Genomic DNA, 20,573 nt, shown 5'->3' on the forward strand with positions numbered 1-20,573 from the left:
ATCTTCTACCGCCATATCAGGTCATTCATTTATGTATTTACATACCTTACACATATTACATTTTGTCATTCTGGAATGATAGTTTTGACTCTTTTTCTCAATAGTTCTTTCAAGATACCCTTTTAGATTATGCCCCCTACTATAAGTCACTTTTGGAGCCCCACCCAAGGCTTGCTTAAAGCCTTCATCAATGAACAAGTCCGAATATTTATTCAACACTTCTCTATGATTTTTTTGTTTCTTGGTTGTATGGGAGTATTAACGTTCCTTCATGCTCCACTACATTTCTGATACTTAAGGTTGTCCCTTTTAGAGTCAAAAGTATGGGAGTGAATTTATCTCTTCTCTTTTTCAAAATCTCATTTCTGATTTTGACTAAAATTCTAGCTGGATATACACATTTCTTTGAACATCCCCATTAATTTATACATTTCCAGTCCAAAAACATAATCATCCATTATTAATCTAGAAATCCTCACCATTTGCCCCTTGATCAAACTTCACTTCTGGTGTGGGGGATGGCAACTATTGTAATAAAGCAAAGAATTTGAATAAGTTTCTTTCCTATATAGTGTGGACTCTGTTTTAGAGGTGTCATTGTTTTTATATAGTAAAATATCTAGAAGGTCAATTGTCTCCTTATTCATTATCCATGTAAATTTCAAAAATGTTGTGGTATTGTTCAAATAGTCAATGAAGTTGACTATTTCATCCTCAGCACCTTTCCAAAGCAATAATATGTCATAGAGGAACCTGTACCACACAATCAGTTTACCCATAAACGTAGAAGGGAAAACATACCTATTCTCCCATTCAGACAAAACTAAATTTGTGTAAACAGGGGCACATCTAGATCCCATTGCCACCCCAATAGTTTGATGGAAATACATTCAAAATACAGGAAATTATTTTGCAAAACCACTTCAATCAGTTCCCCCAACAAGTTCCTTTTCACATTGTGTATACCTTCAATATTCATTAAGGCATCACCAAATAACTCAATCACTTCACAATGCGGGATTACTAAAAACAAATTGATGACATCAATTGTAACAAACATGAAACCTCGACAATACACAAATCTCTTAAAATCTCTAGACAATGTCGAGTCTCTAAGAATCTTTTTACAATGCAAATCTATGTATGCTGCTATGGGCTCTGTCTTTTGAGATCCTTGCTGCCACTATAGGATGCAGAGGGGGGGTTGTTTAAATCCTTGTGGATTATAGGTATACCAAAAATTACTGGAATTACCAGTGTTTCAATATTCAGAAATGCATACTATTTTTCATCTATTACTCCTTGTATTAATAGGTCATGAAGAAACCAATCTATTTTTGTATAAGCCCTGTTGATCTCAGTAGCTACCTTGTATTTACTATGGTCATTCAGGAGGTCTAACGCTTTTCCTGAGTAATCCAATTGATTAATTATGACAACCCCCCCACACACACACACACACACACACACACACACATACACACACACACACACACACACACCTTTATCTGGTTTCATAAATCTGTACTCTGTCAATTCACGTAAATTGTTTAAAAACTCCTTTTCTTTCTTAGGTATATTTTCTTCTTTTACTACCCGAGTTTTAAGCATCTTACGTATTTCTTTTTCACAAATCTTTTCAAACTGGTCTATTACTACATTCACAGGTGGCATAAAAGTGCTTCTACTTCTAATCAAGTTGTTTCTAACCCCATTGTCATTGTTTCTGGTAGAAAAAAAACATAGCTAAGTTTAGTTGTCTAGTATACAACTTGAAATTAATAAGCACCTTTGCTATGTCAGTTTTTAAAATTTGGAACAAATGTAAAGCCTTTTTTAACAAGCTCATATGGGTGTCATCAATGGTAAGATCAGAAAAGGTATATACTTAAAAAACATCCATGGTAGTCACAGACACCACATTACTCTTTTCTACAGCAAATTAACATCAAACATGTCTGTTACTGATTTGTCTATCTCTAGGTTCTCACATTGTTCCTCCTCCCAGGTCGTTGGGTTGGGTACCAATATTTGGCTTGATTCTGGCATCCTTGCTGCCCCTGTTTCCTGTTGGGGAAAGGTTTTGAGAGAATTATATTTCTGACAGTATGAAATATACATTGGATATGTTCCATCGTGGCTGTGTTATGGGCCGGTCTTTTGTAACTAATGTATTATCTATCAAAACATTTATGAATCAATGGATACTGGTCTGGCAGTTGATGCTGATTTTTGGATCTAAGTAAGGCTTTTGACTCTGTTCAACAGATGCAAATTTTGGCATTATTGCCAGAATACAAAGTTAATAAAATGGTGAGTAAGGAACTGGTTATGTAAAAAGGTATTGCTGGGTTAAGATTTGAAATGCTATTTCCAAGGAGTGAGTGAGTGATTAGCTACAGTGTTCAGCAGGGTTTAGTGCTTAGACCAGTATTGTTTAGTATTTGTATATCTAGTTCCCCATCCATCCATCTACCCACAACCCCTTTTTCCAATTTTTGCACAAGGGGTTGAGGTGTCACTTCAACAGTGACAATCATCTAGGGCCAAAGTTCACATCACTGTGTGGTTAGCATGGCAGATACTATATGGTGTCTCCCTTTTTAATTTCTCCAAATCTTTTGGGTTTCTAATACCATGACAGGAATGGACCCCATTCCTAAGTCAAAGTACAATTAAAGTTCATGAAATTAGTATTGTTTCACTCTTTGATGTCAGCCAAAAGTGCTCTTTGAAGCACCCCCAACATGTCCAATAAGGACTCCTTCTGCAGTTCTTATGAAGTTACATGTATTGGTGACATGTCTAAATATGATTTTAGACTGTTCTTTATATGACCCATTGCTCCTACTACTATTGGAACTATATGGGTATCTTTTTTCCACGTTGCTCTCATTTCTGCTTTGCAAATCCTGATATTTTATAACTCTGTGTCTCTCTGTATGCAGGACACTGTAGTCACTGGGTGTGGCAGTTTAAATGATCAATGCTATTTTTGTCTTCTTTTCTTGGACCACTATATCCAGTTTTCTAGCATCTATCTTTTGAACTGTTGGTAATGGGTGATCCCATGTGATGTAGACATCATCATTTTCTATGATGCTTTGTGGCTCACGTTTCCAGTGTTTTTCAGCCACTTCAGTACCATAATGATTACACAATCCCCAGTGCAACAGTCTTGCCACATTATTATACCCTTCAGTAAACAGTCCTTCTGCTATTAGTATGTCACAACCAGCAACAAGGTGTGCGACTGTTTCCAATTCAGTTTTACAAAACCTACATTTGTCTGTTTCTCACACATGTTCAATGGACTTTTTAAACCAGTGTGAATGTAGCCCACTGTCTTGTGCCACCAATATTAACCTTTCATTTCTTGGCTCGAATTCACCTTTCCTTAACCATTCCTGCATTTGTTCCTGATCAACATAAGGTTCTTCCAGACGTTTCCTATACTTACAACTATAGTTATGCATTTTCCACATTTCTTGCCTTCTCATCTGGTCCTTCACCTTATATTCTTTATTTTGTTTTTTGGCACATTCAGTTGCTGCCTGATTTTTACCTACTTCTGGTTTGATTTCCATTTCTGCTTGACACCAATATGCTTCTGCTAGATTAAGCAGAGAAGTCATCTTAGATTTATTCTCCTCACGTTTCAAAACTTTCACTATATTTGGGTCTTGTGAGGTCAGCAAATATGTGTGGAGTCCCACGATTGCAGATCTATACATGTAATCAATTTCAAGGAGGCCCATCCCTCCTTCAGAATGGGGAATATATAATCCTGGTATGCACTGATTTTTATAGATCATTTGAAGAGCATGAAGCATCCTTCTTGTTTTAATATCTAATCTATCCAACACATTTTGGGGCCAATCAATCACACCAAAACTGTAAGTTAGGTCAGGAATAGCAACTTGGTTTATAGCTTGGATTTTGTTCCTAGATGTCAGTGCTGTTTTCAGGATTAATTTAAGTCTTCTAAAGTATTCCTTACTAAGTTTTATTCACATTTGTTCATGTTTTATTGCTGATCCTTCAACAATTCCCAAGCATTTATACACTCCCTCTTGCTCAAGTTCTTTTAAGTCACATTTTTATCCCAGACTGATGTTTTCTTGGTGCTGCAGTTTCCTACTTTAAAGGTTGCTTTTGCACATTTATCAAGACCAAATGACATTATAATATCATCTGAAAAAGTTTTGACAACCTGCAGCTTTGCTTTCAGTTCCTCATCTGATGAGCTATACAGTTTTAAATTATCGACAAAGAGAAGATGAGAAGTCTTTAGACTTTGTTGTTTTCTAGGAGCCAGATTATAGCCATTGCCTAAGCTGTTAAGTAGAAAGCTTAATGGGCAAGGCAGAATAGCAACAGTGACAGAGAGTCACCCTGGAATACTCCCCTTTGAATTTTTATCCCTGGGATAACAATTTGTCCTTTATCATGGCTTAATTGTAAAGTGGTCTGCCACTGTTTCATGGTCACTGTAATGTAGTCAATCAGTGTAGGGTGTATCTTATACATTTTTAAGCACTCTTTTATCAATGAATGTGGGATACTATCAAATGATTTTTTGTAGTCAGTCCATGACATATTTAGATTCTTCCCCTTTGTACAGTTCTCCACTATGACTTTATTTAACAGCAAATGATCCTTTGTTCCATATGACTTTCTTTTATTGCCCTTTTGTTCTACTGCCATAATTGAGTTTTCTTCTAAATGACTATAAACTCTGTTGGCATCAATTTCCAGGTATAGTTTACACGTCATCTGAAGGCAAATTATTGGTCTATAATTTTTAGGGTAGCTTGCAGATTCACTCTTAAGTAGCAGCATTGCTTTACCTGGTGTTAGCCAGGTTGGTGTCTGTTCAAGGTGCACATATAAATAGTCCTTACTCGTGGGTAAATCTTCATGCAAAGATATTTATTTATTTATTTATTATTTATTTATATTTGTTGACTGGGAGTGTCCGACTGGACATAGGTCCCTTTTCAGCGTAGGCCCGGGGAGAAAAGCACCACAGTTAAAATAAACAGACAGTAGTTACATTGGATTACATAGCGATTAACAATTTACATAGCAATTACTTACAACATATTTACAGATGAAGAACATAGTACATCAGTAGACAACTAGAATCTTTATCTGTGAAGTACATAACAGACATTAAGAAATGTTACAATAAGAAGTTCCTGCTGTATAACAGTACTAGGCTTATGAGCATCTGAGCTTGCTATAATCAATTAATATTAATACAAATACTATTAATAATATTAATACTTTTAACCAGAGGTTGCGTACTACATCTGGGCCTGCGTTTGCCACTTAGAGGCTTTTCTTAACGTTGTTTCAATTTCTCTGCCTGTTACTTCATCCCATTTCATATCCTGTACCATTAAACTTCTAATTCTTTCTTTTACTTCTTTTATCCATTTAGCATCTTTGTTATGTTCCACAGGATCTTCATAGATACTTCTCCAAAATGCATCTATTTCTTCTTTTTTTGGTGGTCTTTTCATTCCTTTTACCTTGTTTCCCAGTTCTCTATAAAACTTTTTTGGATCATCTATATGGCTTTATAAATATTCCGATGATCATTAATGACCAGCAACATATTCAGATTTGTTTAGGTAGACTTGATAGATGGCAATAGAGAGTACTATGGAATTTAATGTTGAAAAAACTAAAGTTATTCATATTGCTATGAGTAATTCCTGTTATCCTTATGCTGTGACATGTATGATTTTAGATGAGGTTAATGTAATTAAAGATTTGAGCATTAATACTGATGGCATGTTTACTTTTAATATTAATTGCCTGGGGCATTGTTATTATGAATTGGGTAAATATAGTAAGAACCATCACAAGTAGAGATGTTATGGTTTTGTTTGCTATTTTTTAAAACTATTGTGGAACCTATAATGCAGTACGGGGCAGTAACTTGTTCTTATAGTATTCAAATGCAGAGATGGAGACAGAACTCAAAAATATTTTTTACAAGGCAAATTAGAAGATTGAAAGGGCAAGGTTATATTAAAAGGTCAGAAAGTCTGTCTTTTTACACCTTAAATTATAAGGGGAGAATTAATAATGGTATATAAGTAAATTTATAATGACTTATTTGGAGCTAGTACTAGTGTTAATAAGGGGTGCATTTATTGAAAAATAGAAATAATTTGTTGGTAGTTGTTCGTTTTATAACTAAATAGTTAGGTAATTCATTTCATTATTGGGCTAGTAGGTGGTACAATATATTACCAATTACAATTGGGAGGAAAGAGACATTGTCTCAATTTAAATATAGTTTGGACATTTGTGTAGGGAAGAGAGCTTTTGAATGTAGATTTAGTCACAGTAAACTCTCTGAAGGCCTCTCAAGGCTGTGAGTTTGTGTCTGACATTTGACATTCGTATGGAGAGTTTCCACATTGTCTTTTGGAAGCTAAATAGAATACAGGGTACTCATTCAGCGCCTTCTGTCTATGCTGGAAGGAATACAAACTTATTCATAGAATTAAATAATAAAAAGGTACTACAGCCTTTTCATTGTGAGCAACACGTTTATCCCCTTAAATCTGTTGTCATCTGAAACCTTTAGTAAAGTGCTTAGAAGTAAACAGAGTCTGACTAGTGTGAATTTAAAGATAGCTGCATAAATATACTGTGAAGCATCAGGAATACAGTAATTCACATTACAAATGTGGCTTTGCCTGACATGTAACAAGGTTAAATGTTATTCCAGATGGTTAGAAGCAGTAAAGTATTTGAGAGAGACAATAGAATGACGTGATTTATTCATGTTTTATTGCTTCTTACAGATAAGCAGCAGATCATTGTAATAACTGCTTGTAAAGACAGGGGAGAAACGGATCGCTAAAGTTTAACTTAACAAGCTAGAGTGGGAATGGTATCATATCTGTAGGTAAGCTGTTGAAGTAATATACTGAACATTTCCACTTTAGTAAATATTACAGATTCTTGATGGTGCAGTTTTAACAGACAATATGTGATAAATATATTCATCGCAAGTTGTGTAACAAATTTTTCCTCTATGGGCTACAGAAAGGCTTTTATTGTGGTGTCTTACAACAAAAGTCCTATTAATACATTAACTGACTATGACAAAGGATGTGGCAAGGGTGACAAAAACAGACAAAAGAACAGCAAAATAGTTATTTTCTGATTAAGGACCTTTTATCCGTTTCCTTAGTGATGGCCTCCTATGATAATCTGTCATCCTTTAGGGAAAGAAAGGGGTTAAATGAATGTGTCATGGGAGAACAATGAACAGAAGGCATCAGGGAGAAAAGCTGCACACACATACATGCATATATACACACACACACACACACACACACACACACACACACACACACACACACACACACACACACACACAAATCTGCCTAAGGTGGATTCAGTCTAAGGACTGGGACTACTACATCAATAAGGCAGTGATTTAGCTTCTTGACAGGGCCATTTTATTTACAGAAACAAAGCAGACAGATAGGACAACTATCTGCCAAAAAACAAAGTAAAAGATGTTATCGCTTTATCATACCTCCAAGTGACTGTATATTGCTGTTAAACACACGGAATTTAACTCTGGGATGCAATGAGATATAAAACCCTGGAGAAAGATGGGATGTCACCTGGTCAAATCATTTACTGTCTTCCATCTAAAAAGTATAAACACTAGCTTAGAACTGATCCCACTGCCCTTGCTAATTTCTTGGATTTTGCATCATCATACTGCATATGTCCATTTTAGATGCCAGACACATCAAGATAGAACAACATCTGCCATCTTTGACAAACAGTACAAGATTCATCTTCATAAACAGGATGGTCTCATTACTGAAAACCCTGAAGAAAATGATGGTTAGTTAAAAATTGCATCAGCTGTGAAGTGGCCACTTCCTGCACAACCATCACAAACATACTGTTTGAGAAAGAGCCTTCGAAATTTTGATGGCAAACCAATATATATATATATATATATATATATATATATATATATATATATATATATATATATATATATACATATATATATATATATATATATATATATATATATATATATATATATGTATATATATATATATATATATATATATATATACTAAAAACACTTCACTAACTTAAAAACTTGCTCGGTGGTGGAATAACTACACACAGGAGTCAAAACAGTTCCTTAGCGCTTTCGTTCGTTTATTGATAATTCGAACTTCATCAGAGTGAAGTTCGAATTATCAATAAACGAACGAAAGCGCTAAGGAACTGTTTTGACTCCTGTGTGTAGTTATTCCACCACCGAGCAAGTTTTTAAGTTAGTGAAGTGTTTTTAGTATGTGTTTTTAAGTTCTTCAGTTAATATACGGTAATATTCAACATATATATATATATATATATATATATATATATATATATATATATATATATATATAAAAAGTCCCAAATAAGTCGGTGCACGTATGTACTGCTGTGCGCGAACCATCAACTGCTATTCAGCCCATCAATACATCCCAAACCAAAGTCCAGCACTCGCCATTATTTCCAAACTGGAAATTAAATAAAGAAAGCCAAGTGGGATACAAAGGCTTTATTTCACCTCACAGTCTGCCCCACAGATCGGTTTCACTTTCACAAAGCGTCATCAGTGTGTCATATGATGGCACCACGTACATTTTATAAGAAAACCAATCCTCCTTCCCATTTAAAGGAGCCAAAACATAATTCTACATATTTTCAACCACATACAGCAAATATACACAGCAATATTACTACATAACTAATATATTACTTTCAAAATTTTGACAACAGAACCCACAAATGTCAGTTAAATTAACTAACTGTGAACAGCCTAGGAATGAACATTCCTACCAAATTGTTACATATATTAATTTATACATACCTATGTAATATTCCTAACCTTACTAGACATAAATTTCATTGAGATATTTAGTAAAATTATTTCCCATATATTGGCTACACCAATTTTAACTATGTATACCTTATATGTAGAATTATGTTTTGGCTCCTTTAAATGGGAAGGAGGATTGGTTTTCTTATAAAATGTACATGGTGCTATCATATGACACACTGATGACGCTTTGTGAAAGTGAAACCGGTCTGTGGGGCAGACTGTGAGGTGAAATAAAGCCTTTGTATCCCACTTGGTTTTCTTTATTTAATTTCCAGTTTGGAAATAATGGCGAGTGCTGGACTTTGGTTTTGGATGTATATATATATATATATATATACCCGCGATCGTGGTGCTGCGGTAGCATTGTCGCCTCACAGTAAGACGCTGTCCGGTTCGACTCTCAGCTAGAGTGTCTTCTGCGTGTAGATATGCGTGAATGGGCGTACCTTCCTTGAAGGTTGTGTGTCAGGGCTGGTAACTCGACACATAAAAATCAACTACCAATCAGTAGTGGACCGGAGTTCCGCTGTGGCGACCCCTACCCGGGAAAAGCCGAAAGACAGAAACATATATATATATATATATATATATATATATATATATATATATGGATAGATAGATACAAAAAAAAGAAAAATCTAGCAAAGATAGACTTGCCACTGTGTGATACCTTAAACCTCTTGTATCAGAGGCAACATGGGATATATGCAAATTACCCTTTAAGGATATCAGGTGTTTCAGCTAAATGGCAACTCTGAATGTCCATAAGTTTTTCTTTTACTTTTACTTTCAAGTCTCTTTATGGGCAATTTCAGGTGAATAAAGCCAAGCCCTCACATGCATGCTTCTGCCTTCTTATGGCATCATCAGCACAGCACAATTTAGCTGATACATCTGATATTCATAAAGGGAAATTTGAGTATATCCCATGTTGCCTCTGATACAAGAAGTTTAAGGTGTCACGCAGTGGAAACTGTAGCTTTGATAGATGTTTCTTTTTTGTGTGTTTTTTAACCAGTTGGTCTTCCTCATTGTTTTTGTTTTTTTTTAATAATTATATATATATATATATATATATATATATATATATATATATACAGATAGAGCGATATTGATATAGATATAGATAGATATAGATATAGATATAGATAGATATCTGTACAAATGTATATTTTTTAAGAGGAACAATTGTCTTTTTTTACAGGGTTTAGGAGCAATTCTCCCTTCATTTATGGCCTGACCACTGTTATTGCCATAGCTTGGGTGATTTAATCACAACATAATAAGAAATGGTTAAAATCTAGGACCAAACAGCAGAATGGGAGTCTCATTGTCTTTATAATTCACACGATCTATTAAATTTGAGGGATCCTGAACTCTACAAAATATATTTAGGCTTATATTGTTCAGATTAGTTGGAAGTGTATCCTTCAAGATAAGTGCATATGACCGAGATAGCAGTAATGATCCTTTCCAAAAAAATCTGACAATGCGCTCACGCAGAGACTGTGATTTAATAAAACAGACTAAAACAAAAATTGTAAGGTATTTAATCTTTCCTGAACAAAAATCTAGGTAAATAGATTTAAATGTAGTTGTATTGTTTGTGCAAGTTACTGGAATGTGTGTATATTTAATATATAATTAAAATCTGCAGTTTTGAGCATTTGCCAATAATCATAGCAACTTAGTCTTATTATTGCTATTTTAAGCATGAGAAACATCAGGTATGAAACAGACACTATGAAATTGCTGACTGCTATTCAGATGAGGGCAAGTACAACACATTGTAACATCTGTGTCACATTTTTCAGACCTATATTAAAATCTCAAAGTCTGACAATATCGAATATGATATTGTCGACATGAGAATACCGAAAGCGCACTACATTGAACGTTTAAATGGAAAATCTCCGTAGGGGGACATTTCTGTTTACTTCAATGTAGTGCGTTCTCGGAGTTGGTATATTTAAGCAGGGGGTGTGTGGGGCCTACACACTATTTAGTTTTTTTTTTTTTTTATTTAGTATTTTTTTCTTTTTGTTTCGATGGTTTAAGACTTCGATCACTAAAGTTCGGTCTTTAGTGATTCGAAGTTTTAAACCTTCGAGATTATAATACAGACCCACGTTTTTCATCTTCAGCATTTTCTGTCTGCTACCTATTTTTTCTGATTTGTTATATGCAGTATGTTAGCCTTATCTTAATTTTTACTAACTACATCTGTGGTATTTCCTCATACTAGTAATTCACCCAGTGCTCCTGAATCCTGACTTGCCTTTCAAGATGTATTTTTGGGGGGTGCTCTAGTACTGAAATCTCTAATTAATGCCTTATCACATCATCTAGATTCTAGTTGTCTAGTGCTTCCTAGTTTCTTTGTCAAAGTAAAAGTTTTGAATTAATTAAACCACTTGTATTATTGCATATTACAATGTTACTGAGAGATGTAAGCCTATTATAGTCAAGGATCAAACCAGTTTGCCTGTTCCATGTTCTTTATTCAAAGGGCACAGGAAACCGTCAAACTTACTAAAGCTGGGATATAATTAATAAGGGTGCATACAGTATAATTAGTCTCGGTTTACCTCTTAATATATTTATAGCAGTCTTAGATGAAGCTGATAATCTAAACATGTCTGAGTCCATTTTCTTGTAATTTCACCAACTAATTGCTTCAGGTACCTGTTTACATATTTTTACTTGGCCAATCATTTCAGTTGCCCTCAGCTATTCCTTAGCTGTAGGTACTCAGCTGCTAGTTCTCTGGCAGACAGTCTTACATGTGTGTGTGTACCTTTGTTGCTTATGTTGTTGTCTTTCGGCTTTTCCCGGTTAGGGGTCGCCACAGCGGAACTCCGGCCCGTTAATGATTGGCAGTTGATTTTCACGAACGCCGAGGTGCCAGCTCAACGTTCAACCTTCAACAAAGGCAGTCCCATTTACGCATGTCTTTCAAATGCCCACCCAACCGTGGGGAGAACATGCAGACTCCACACAAAAGGCACTCTCCGCACTCCAGTTGGGAATCGAACGAGAGAACCTCTTGCTGTGAGGCAACAACACTACCGCTGCACCACCACAGAACCTTTGTTACTTATGGTATTCAGAAATGTCAGCTTACTGCAGGGGAGCACAATTAGTTACCTCTGCTGGCAATGTGGTATACCTTTTGTGCCACATCTTGCTCCCTAATGCAATCTGTATGCATTCATTTTTCTTTATTTTGACTGCAATTACGTTCAGAGGGTCAGTTATAGTTCCATAGATTACAGTTCTGCCTATTTTGTCTTATATTTGTGTTATTTGACTTCAGCAGTAGGAAAGTTTGCAATTCTGGCAAAGACTGGCTGTCCTCCAATACTGCTTAGCATTATCACAGCCTTGCTTAAAGGCATGAAGAGGAACATCATGTACAACAGATCTACATCTAAACTTTTCAAGATTCTCAGTGGAGTGAAGCAGGGGTTTGTACTGTCTCCAATATTGTTTGCTGTCTTCTTTTCAGTTCTGTCGAAATGTGCTTTTGGAACTGCTACAGATGGTATGTTTCTCCAAATCAGAACAGACATAAAACTTTTCAAACTGTTGAGGCTTAAATCAAAGATTGCTTTGCAGATACATGAATGGACTTTGGCCTTACAATCAGTTTAAAGAAGACCTAGGTGATGGCCCAAAATGTGGGCAATGAGCTATCAATCAGGCTGAGTGACTATGACCTGGAGGTCTTCCATAAATTCATGTACTTTGGCTCTACAATCTCTGACAACGTGTCACCTGATAGCGAGGTCAACAAGCTGTTGCATTGTTTTCCAAGCTGACAAAGAAAATATGGGCTAATAATAAACTCACTATGCATACCAAATTGCAGGTTTATACAGCCTGTGTTTTCAGCACATTACTGTGTTCAAAATAGGAGCAGCAGCTCAATGTATTCCATATGCCCTTCCTTAGGCACATCCTTGACATCTCATGGCAGGACAAGATCCCCAACAGCACAGTGCTTGAGAGGACAGGCACCACCTCCATGTTCACCCTCCTGAAACAGAGCTGTATGCACTAGTTTGGTCATGTCTCATGCATGATGGATGGCGAAATACCAAAAGACCTTTTTGGAGAGCTGTAGTCTGGAAAAGAAGCCAAAAGCATGACCAAAATTGCACTACAAGGCCATATTCAAGTGTGACCTCAGCATTCTTTCCGTCAGTGCAAACACCTGGTATTCTCTTGCCTCAGACGAGATTGCCTAGAAATAGGAAATGAAGGAAGCTCTCATTTTGTATGAAACCACTTTGGTAAGGAGAGCAGAGGATAAGATAGCCCTCAGGAATATCCATGTCTGTGATACCAGACCAACATCTGCCTACTGCTGTTTAGAATGTGGAAAGAACTGCCACTCCTGAATTGGATTACACAGTCACAGAAGAATTGATCCAACAGGGGGGCAAACCCATGATCCTTTGGGATCAAAGTATACCTACTACTGTCTTACTTGTACTGTGCCTTAACTAATTGTTAAACATCCAAAATTCATTTTTTGCCCATTATAATTTAATAATCATTGTTACTTAAGCCACTAACTTTGTGTAGAACATCGAGTACTTTTCCTTTAATTTTTCTTTACTGAAAGAAACTCAAGGTCAGTAGATGAGTGATTTCCCTAGCAATCATGCCATTTATTGCCTTATCAATATGTTATACTTGAACATTCTGCTTGCTATTACAGTGCTGGGGCTACACAGGGTATTGGAACCTATAACTGGGTTCTGGATTGCCAAAACCCACAGAGTCACAACACATTTTACTAACTTCCTGTACTGGTTTTAAATTAGTGGTGCCTATCTTTCACCTTAGTATTTGTCATGTATCAGAAATGAGACTTTTCTACATTACCCTGAAAAATATGCCAGCCTAACATTGCTGCTAAAATTTCTTCAACCACAATATATGAAGCCTTTTGGTCAACTATCTACCTCTGTTGTCACAATGACTCCAAGGAGAAGAATATGTGCAGAGCTTCCTGTCTTGAAGCATACCATTACTGTGGACCTCTGCTCACGCTGTCTCTCTGTACTATATTGAAAATGGCATACAATGCATGAAAATTGTGCAAGGGAGAAGGTACAGATGGCAAGGAGTAAAAACGGCATTTAGGTAGGCTAAATGTCTCTTTCGCCATCAAGCAAATATAAAGTAATACAATGAAATCTAGCACTGACTCTTGAAATGACCACTTGCCATGAGTGCTAGAGTTTAACCTCATATATATATATTAGCCTGTTCCAAACTTACTGGACATCTCTGTCAAATCAAATGAGCAAATGATTTATTTACTCATTACGTTCCTCTTGTCAAATTACTATTACTATCAACAACCGTCCTTAGCACAGGTCATGCAAATGTACTTGATATACTACACTGTTAAATAAAGCTACAAGGAAATGGGCATCATATTGCCGTCAAACAAGATAAAATACTATTTAAATTTGGCTTGTGGGCATCATATAGTACACAGGTAGGCTTGTATGACCATCACATAAGGGAACACATCTTTTACAAATTACTGCACATAAAATTCCTGTAGCAAAGTAAAAAAGTGGAATTCCTTGATCAAACAGTATTTATCTGTGTCTCTGCAGTAACAGAACCCTCGTGAAAACCTCATACACTTCATTCCAAAGTTGTCAACCAGGAAGTCCCTCTTCAGGAAAGAAAAAAACTTAAAATGTTGATGGTATCTTTGTTCTTGTTAAGGGTAATCCACTAACCTGAACCAAGTTAACTGAATGATGCATGTGGCACCTGCTTCATAAACCTACATTTAAAATCCTAAACCAGACTGAAGAGAGCCTGAAAATAGAAAGCTTGTAAAAAATCATCATCATCATCATAAGTGATGTGAGATGTGAACCCCAACAATGATTTAGTGTGTGTGCCATCTGAGTGTTGGCATTGCGGGTAGGGTACGGGAAATCTCCCGTTTAGCGCTACTGCATATAGCGGTAAACGGGAGATTTCCCTTATCCCACTGTAGTGCGATCTCGGAGTTGGCGAAGCCCCCCTGCATAACATAGTGTTTGCAATTTTTTTTTTTACGGTTCATTTTGAATTTTCGATGTACTGAACATCGATGTTTTGGTCTAGATGATCAGAACGTCGATGTTCTGAACATTCAATTATTCAAAGTGAATCCATATTATATATATATATATATATATATATATATGCATATGTATAGACAGATTCTGTGACATACTATAGCCTGTCTTGAGTAGCTTCTCAGAGAAATCAACTTAAACACACATATTTCAAAAATTTCCTTTGGCATATTTGGCATGCAACACCACTAACTTCTCTTGTGAGGTCCCTTCACCTCATCTCTCTCTAGGTCCAATGGACTCTCTCTGTCTGCATCTCTAGGCCTAATGGCCTGTCTCCCTCAAATTTTAGAGACTATTCATTCTGTCTGTGTTTTACAAGATTTCCCATTTTAAACAGGAGTGTCCAACCTCCTTCAGTCAGGTAATCTTCTTTATCTCTCCCTAGTGGCCAGGTTCTCATATTACATCTGTGAAAGTCTGGGTCACAATAATACCTAATAATACCTGAATGTATTGCATAAATTACCTTGACTCCTTAATCATTAAAAATAAATAAAATAATGCACCCCTGCAACTTTACATGTAAATGCCCTGAGACTGCGCACCTGTGATGGCAAGGGGAAACCTTCCTACCTGCACGTTTCTATAACTGCAGAAGAATAACACATTACTACTTCTTGATGCAGTACTGTAGTGCAGTGATCTCCCTTGATGGCCTTTGTAATAAAATGATTTACAGAATACACTTTCCTAACTTTTATGGACACACACTGGTGAAAGTTTAAACTATTTTCTACCAGTACCCTTATAACTATATTACTGGTGCTGTTTTTTATGATCTGACCATTTATTTACAATCCAAATGCATGTCCTTTTTGTTAAGTCTCATAATGAAAGATTTATTGGCATTGACTGCAAGGGGTATGTGTTTTTGTACACCATCTTGGGTAATTGTTTTCTTTTATTGAAGTAATTATGTAAATTAGTTTGCACTCATTAGCCTCACAGCAAGAGGTTCTCCAGTTCGATCCTCGGCTGGGGTGCCTTCTGTGCGGAGTCTGCATGTCCTCCCTGTGGTCGCGTGGGTTTCCTCCAGGTGCTCCAGTTTCCTCCCACATCCCAAAGACATGCTGTAGGTGGATTGGACACTCTAAATTGGCCCTAGGTGTGAGTGTGTGCATGTGTGTGTCTTCTGTGGAAGGTTGGGTGCCGGGCTGGCAACTTGACACCGTAAAAACTCCACTGCCAATTATGAGCGGACAAGGTGATCCACTGTGGTGACCCCTAACTGGGAACAGCCGAAAGAAGAAGAAGAAGAAGTTTGCACTCATTAGCATATCTAGATATGCATGGGTCATTTCCTACTTTTATTATTGAAAAGAATGGTTCAAAAAGAAGTGTCCACAGTAAAGAACTATGTTGGACACCACTGGTAATGCTGACAGAATAGCAGGTAACCATTTACATTGACTTTCATCCTATGATTAACCAGTGTTTTAGCCAGTGACATTTGTATGACTTGATATTTAATGCTATTAATTTGTCAGTTATTTCCTTATATAAGATAGTGACAAATGCATTAGCAAGGTTAAGATAAACAGTATTACTCAAAACCCTTCATCAGATGTTGCTATATCTTCAATGAGTGTCACAGGGTTCAAAAGTCAAGATCTCCCCATAATACCCTTAGTGTCATTCCTAAGCTGGGTCTGCAATTGTTAGAATCAGATGCACCCCACTTTGTAAATGTATGTTGCAACAGTCAGAGCCTCGTCCACAAGCTAACATTTGATTTAAAAGGACTGCTAGGTCTTTTTAAATGTTTACTCAGGTTTTTCTTAATTTAGCATAAGAAACCACCAGGTATGTTTTCTGATACTAAGGCAATTGAGGCTTTAATTTTATTTGGTTACCATCTCTCTGTATATATATTACAGATGTCCCCCTAGAGTCTGGAATATTCTATCTTTATTTATTCTGAAGTTCTTTTTTTTTTTATTTTTTTATTTTTTTCCTGCAATCACAGTCAGTGCATCCTGTGGCTGGGTTAATATGTTACCTTTATAATTTTCCTTTTGAGTTTTCTGAAGTAATTAAATCATAACCTATTATTATTTTCAGCTTTCAGGACCAATCTGATTTTATAGCTTGATCTGGAAGATTTGATAAGGAAAGCAGACAGCGCACGAACATTACTTAATCTAAATTGTTTTTATGGCTAATATAAATTTTGAAAGATAAAGTCATATTTCTTTTTTGCTCAATGCCTTAATACTTTTCAGGCAGATCTGTATTTGGTATCAAATAAAGTGTTATGATTCAATGAAATGTTTTTTTTTTTTGGAATTTACCTGTATGAGTCTTACTGGTATGTTTTTATTAATGCTGAAATTAATAATATTGTAGAACTTACTAGCAGTATCCCAATCAGAATTATTTGGATCATTGAGGATAATATCCCAGACTTCTTTCTTAAGGATGTCATTTTAGTGCATCACGGCTTTCATTAATAAAGTCTACGAAGGATAATAATTTGTGAATGAGTTTGATTTTACGTAAGGCTAAAGGTAATAGTATTATGATCTGTGTGTACTATAGAGTATAACCATGGGTTGGTGGCAAAAGGATCCTAAGTTTGTTTATATGATATGTAAGATATTGCCATCCTATGCTAGATTTTGTATTTTTCTGTTCCAAACTGTTTTGATTAACATAGTTAATATTTGAGCATATGTTTGATGTTGAAAAGTTTACTAATACAAAGCATTGGTAGTTAATATCCCCATGAGGTTTTGTAGCACTCTGCCCTGGTAATTCAATAGATTTTGTGTAGGCTTTGCCTGAATCCCACATGTAGTTTATGTGTTAGCAAGGTGAGCAGCAGTGCTAATCACATATTCATGCTGCTCGTCACGCTTACATGTATGCAAGCATGGTTTTGTGGTCAGCAGCAGTGCTGCTACTAGAAAACCATGCAGAGCAGCACAGGACACATGAACAAGGAGCACTTGAGTTTGTTTACTAGCAAACCTCCTTGGCGAGATTGCATGGACAGCCACAGTGATTACCAGGAGTGAAAATACTACAATAACAGCAGTATTAACACAGTAGGGAAAAGTGTACTGAGTGCAATATACCATACAGCAATTCTTTATAGAATGAAATAATAGGGGGGACAGCAAGAGCAAATACCATGAAACATACACTAGGCATGGAAAGTGTGCTGATGAAAATGCATGCATACATGAATAATAGGAATAAGGAAAGAGGAAGAGGGCATGGTAAATATGGTGATGTCTCCAAGATAGGAGATGTCAATGTATATACCCTTCCAAGACAAGTCAGTTATTACAAATAACCACATATGTAGACAGCACAGTACATACAGCTTTCTATACATCCCATGTGAGTACATTATATCATCATGGATGATAGCATATATGTGACAGTCACACAAGGTTACATGTCAGTGGAGATGAATGGTTGTGATATAAACATTACTGACATGCTCACTGGAGAGGACATTTAGCAAGGGTAGTATATACAATAGGGGTATGTGCATACTGTCAACATCTGCAAAATGGCTTGCTTGAATATGACTGACATCAGTATACCTCGCAACCATTTATAGGCATGTAGCAACAGACTCACGGACAAATGTAGACAGAAACAGGCACAGTCATGGACACTTTTAAAATATTACTACCACTGATAAGCGACATTGACAGAATACGTCAGTGTAACTTATACACATTCTGCAGGAACAGACATGTACAACTGTAATGATTGTCAGTATTCTAAAAGTGGAATTCACTACCCTCCCCCAAAAATGAACAATTTTTTGAGGGGTTAAGAGGGACAGTGTTAAAACTAGAGTTGAAATGAGGTGCAATCCTGGTGAGTTGAGAGGTCTGCATGAGACATAAGCTACAATCCACACCTGCAAGAATCAAATCCATGTTGTCAATGTTGTCACTGACTTATGTATTTACTGGATGCAACACAGAAAGATGTATCACACATGCACCTAGTAGGACACCTTAAAGAGAAGTTTGCACTGTTAAATCCTAATGGACATGCATCTCAAAGAATAGCTCTGTATTGCTGCCAAGATGTGTGGGAGCTCACTGTGACAAATGTGATACACTTGGCTAAAACAATCCCTGAATTATACAAGTATCAGCCATGCAGATAACAACACTCACAAACAACACGCTGTTTTGAGTGGATTCCCCATGTACAGCTTTGTATTGCATGCACCTGTCATGTGTGGTAGCAATGGGTATTACCTGAAGCATCTGCAATTGGTGTGTGAATTAAGAAGTGCTCCATTAGAATGAATGGTACAGCAGAATGTGAGACTGATCACAATGCATCAACTATGCCCATATGCACGGAAAGCACAGCAGTGCAAAGTCAAGCACCAGTGATTATGGAAACTGTCACTGAAATATTGTACACATAGCAAACAATACATGGAATACCCTCTTTAACTACATGTCAGTGTTCAGTATATGTGCTACATGTTACTGTCTCCCTGCCATTGCATGACATACATCCATATGTGTTCATGCAAACTATCAAGTGGTAATACTAATGTGATGTAGTGGTATGGCCATAAAGCAGTACAGTCACAGTACATCTGTACCTATGTTACAACTGGCCTTCAGGCTGTACATCACCTCCAAATATAAAGTTTGGTCTGAATCACATGAGACACAGTGGAACTGTTGACACAGTCGTACAACTCTACCTATTTCATGTCATTACTTCAGTTGTACATCATATGCCTATATGTTTACCAGTGGATATGTGCGTATAAGGGCCCTGATACCATATGTGGATACATGACAACTGAGGTGGATGCAGCTCATGCAAAACAGTTAATGACAAAATTGCTAGCAGTCAAACAGTGATAATGGGGAATACCTGTATAATCCTTGTGAATAACTGCACAATACTGCATACAAAGAATTCCCCAAGTTTGCAAGTGAATCCCAACATGTCATATGTTTGTCCGTATAACAGCATTGCAACATGTGGATGAACCCAGGCTTATGTGTCCATGTAATTAGTATGATATAATATTGCCACATGTCAGATAACATTTCCAGATGCTAGGTATACACATGCACACCTGTGGCATATTGCATCTGTCACTATGATGGTTGCATGAGAACTGTGCAGAATGTTGATAAAATGCAGTACAAGAACACAAGCCTTAGTAAGGCAACAATATAAAAAGCATCATCTGATGTCAACAGCCTCAGGAGACATATTATTAAAGCTGTTATGGAAGGAACATGTAACCAAATGGCAGCAGTGGCCATCAATATGGTAGCTCAAATCACTGATTGGAATATATTGTTGTAAGGCTATAGTGCATCCACACCTCAACATAGCACATGTGGATGACAGCAACATTGACATATGCAATGTTCAGAGAAAAATAGGACATTACTAGGTTAACGGCCAAGAGCACATAAAATCCTAGCCATTATTATGCCATTTAAACACAAATCGCTATATGTATA

This window comes from Protopterus annectens, chromosome 5.part1, assembly GCF_019279795.1.
Source record: "Protopterus annectens isolate FY-2018-M chromosome 5.part1, PAN1.0, whole genome shotgun sequence".
Taxonomy (NCBI): domain Eukaryota; kingdom Metazoa; phylum Chordata; order Ceratodontiformes; family Protopteridae; genus Protopterus; species Protopterus annectens.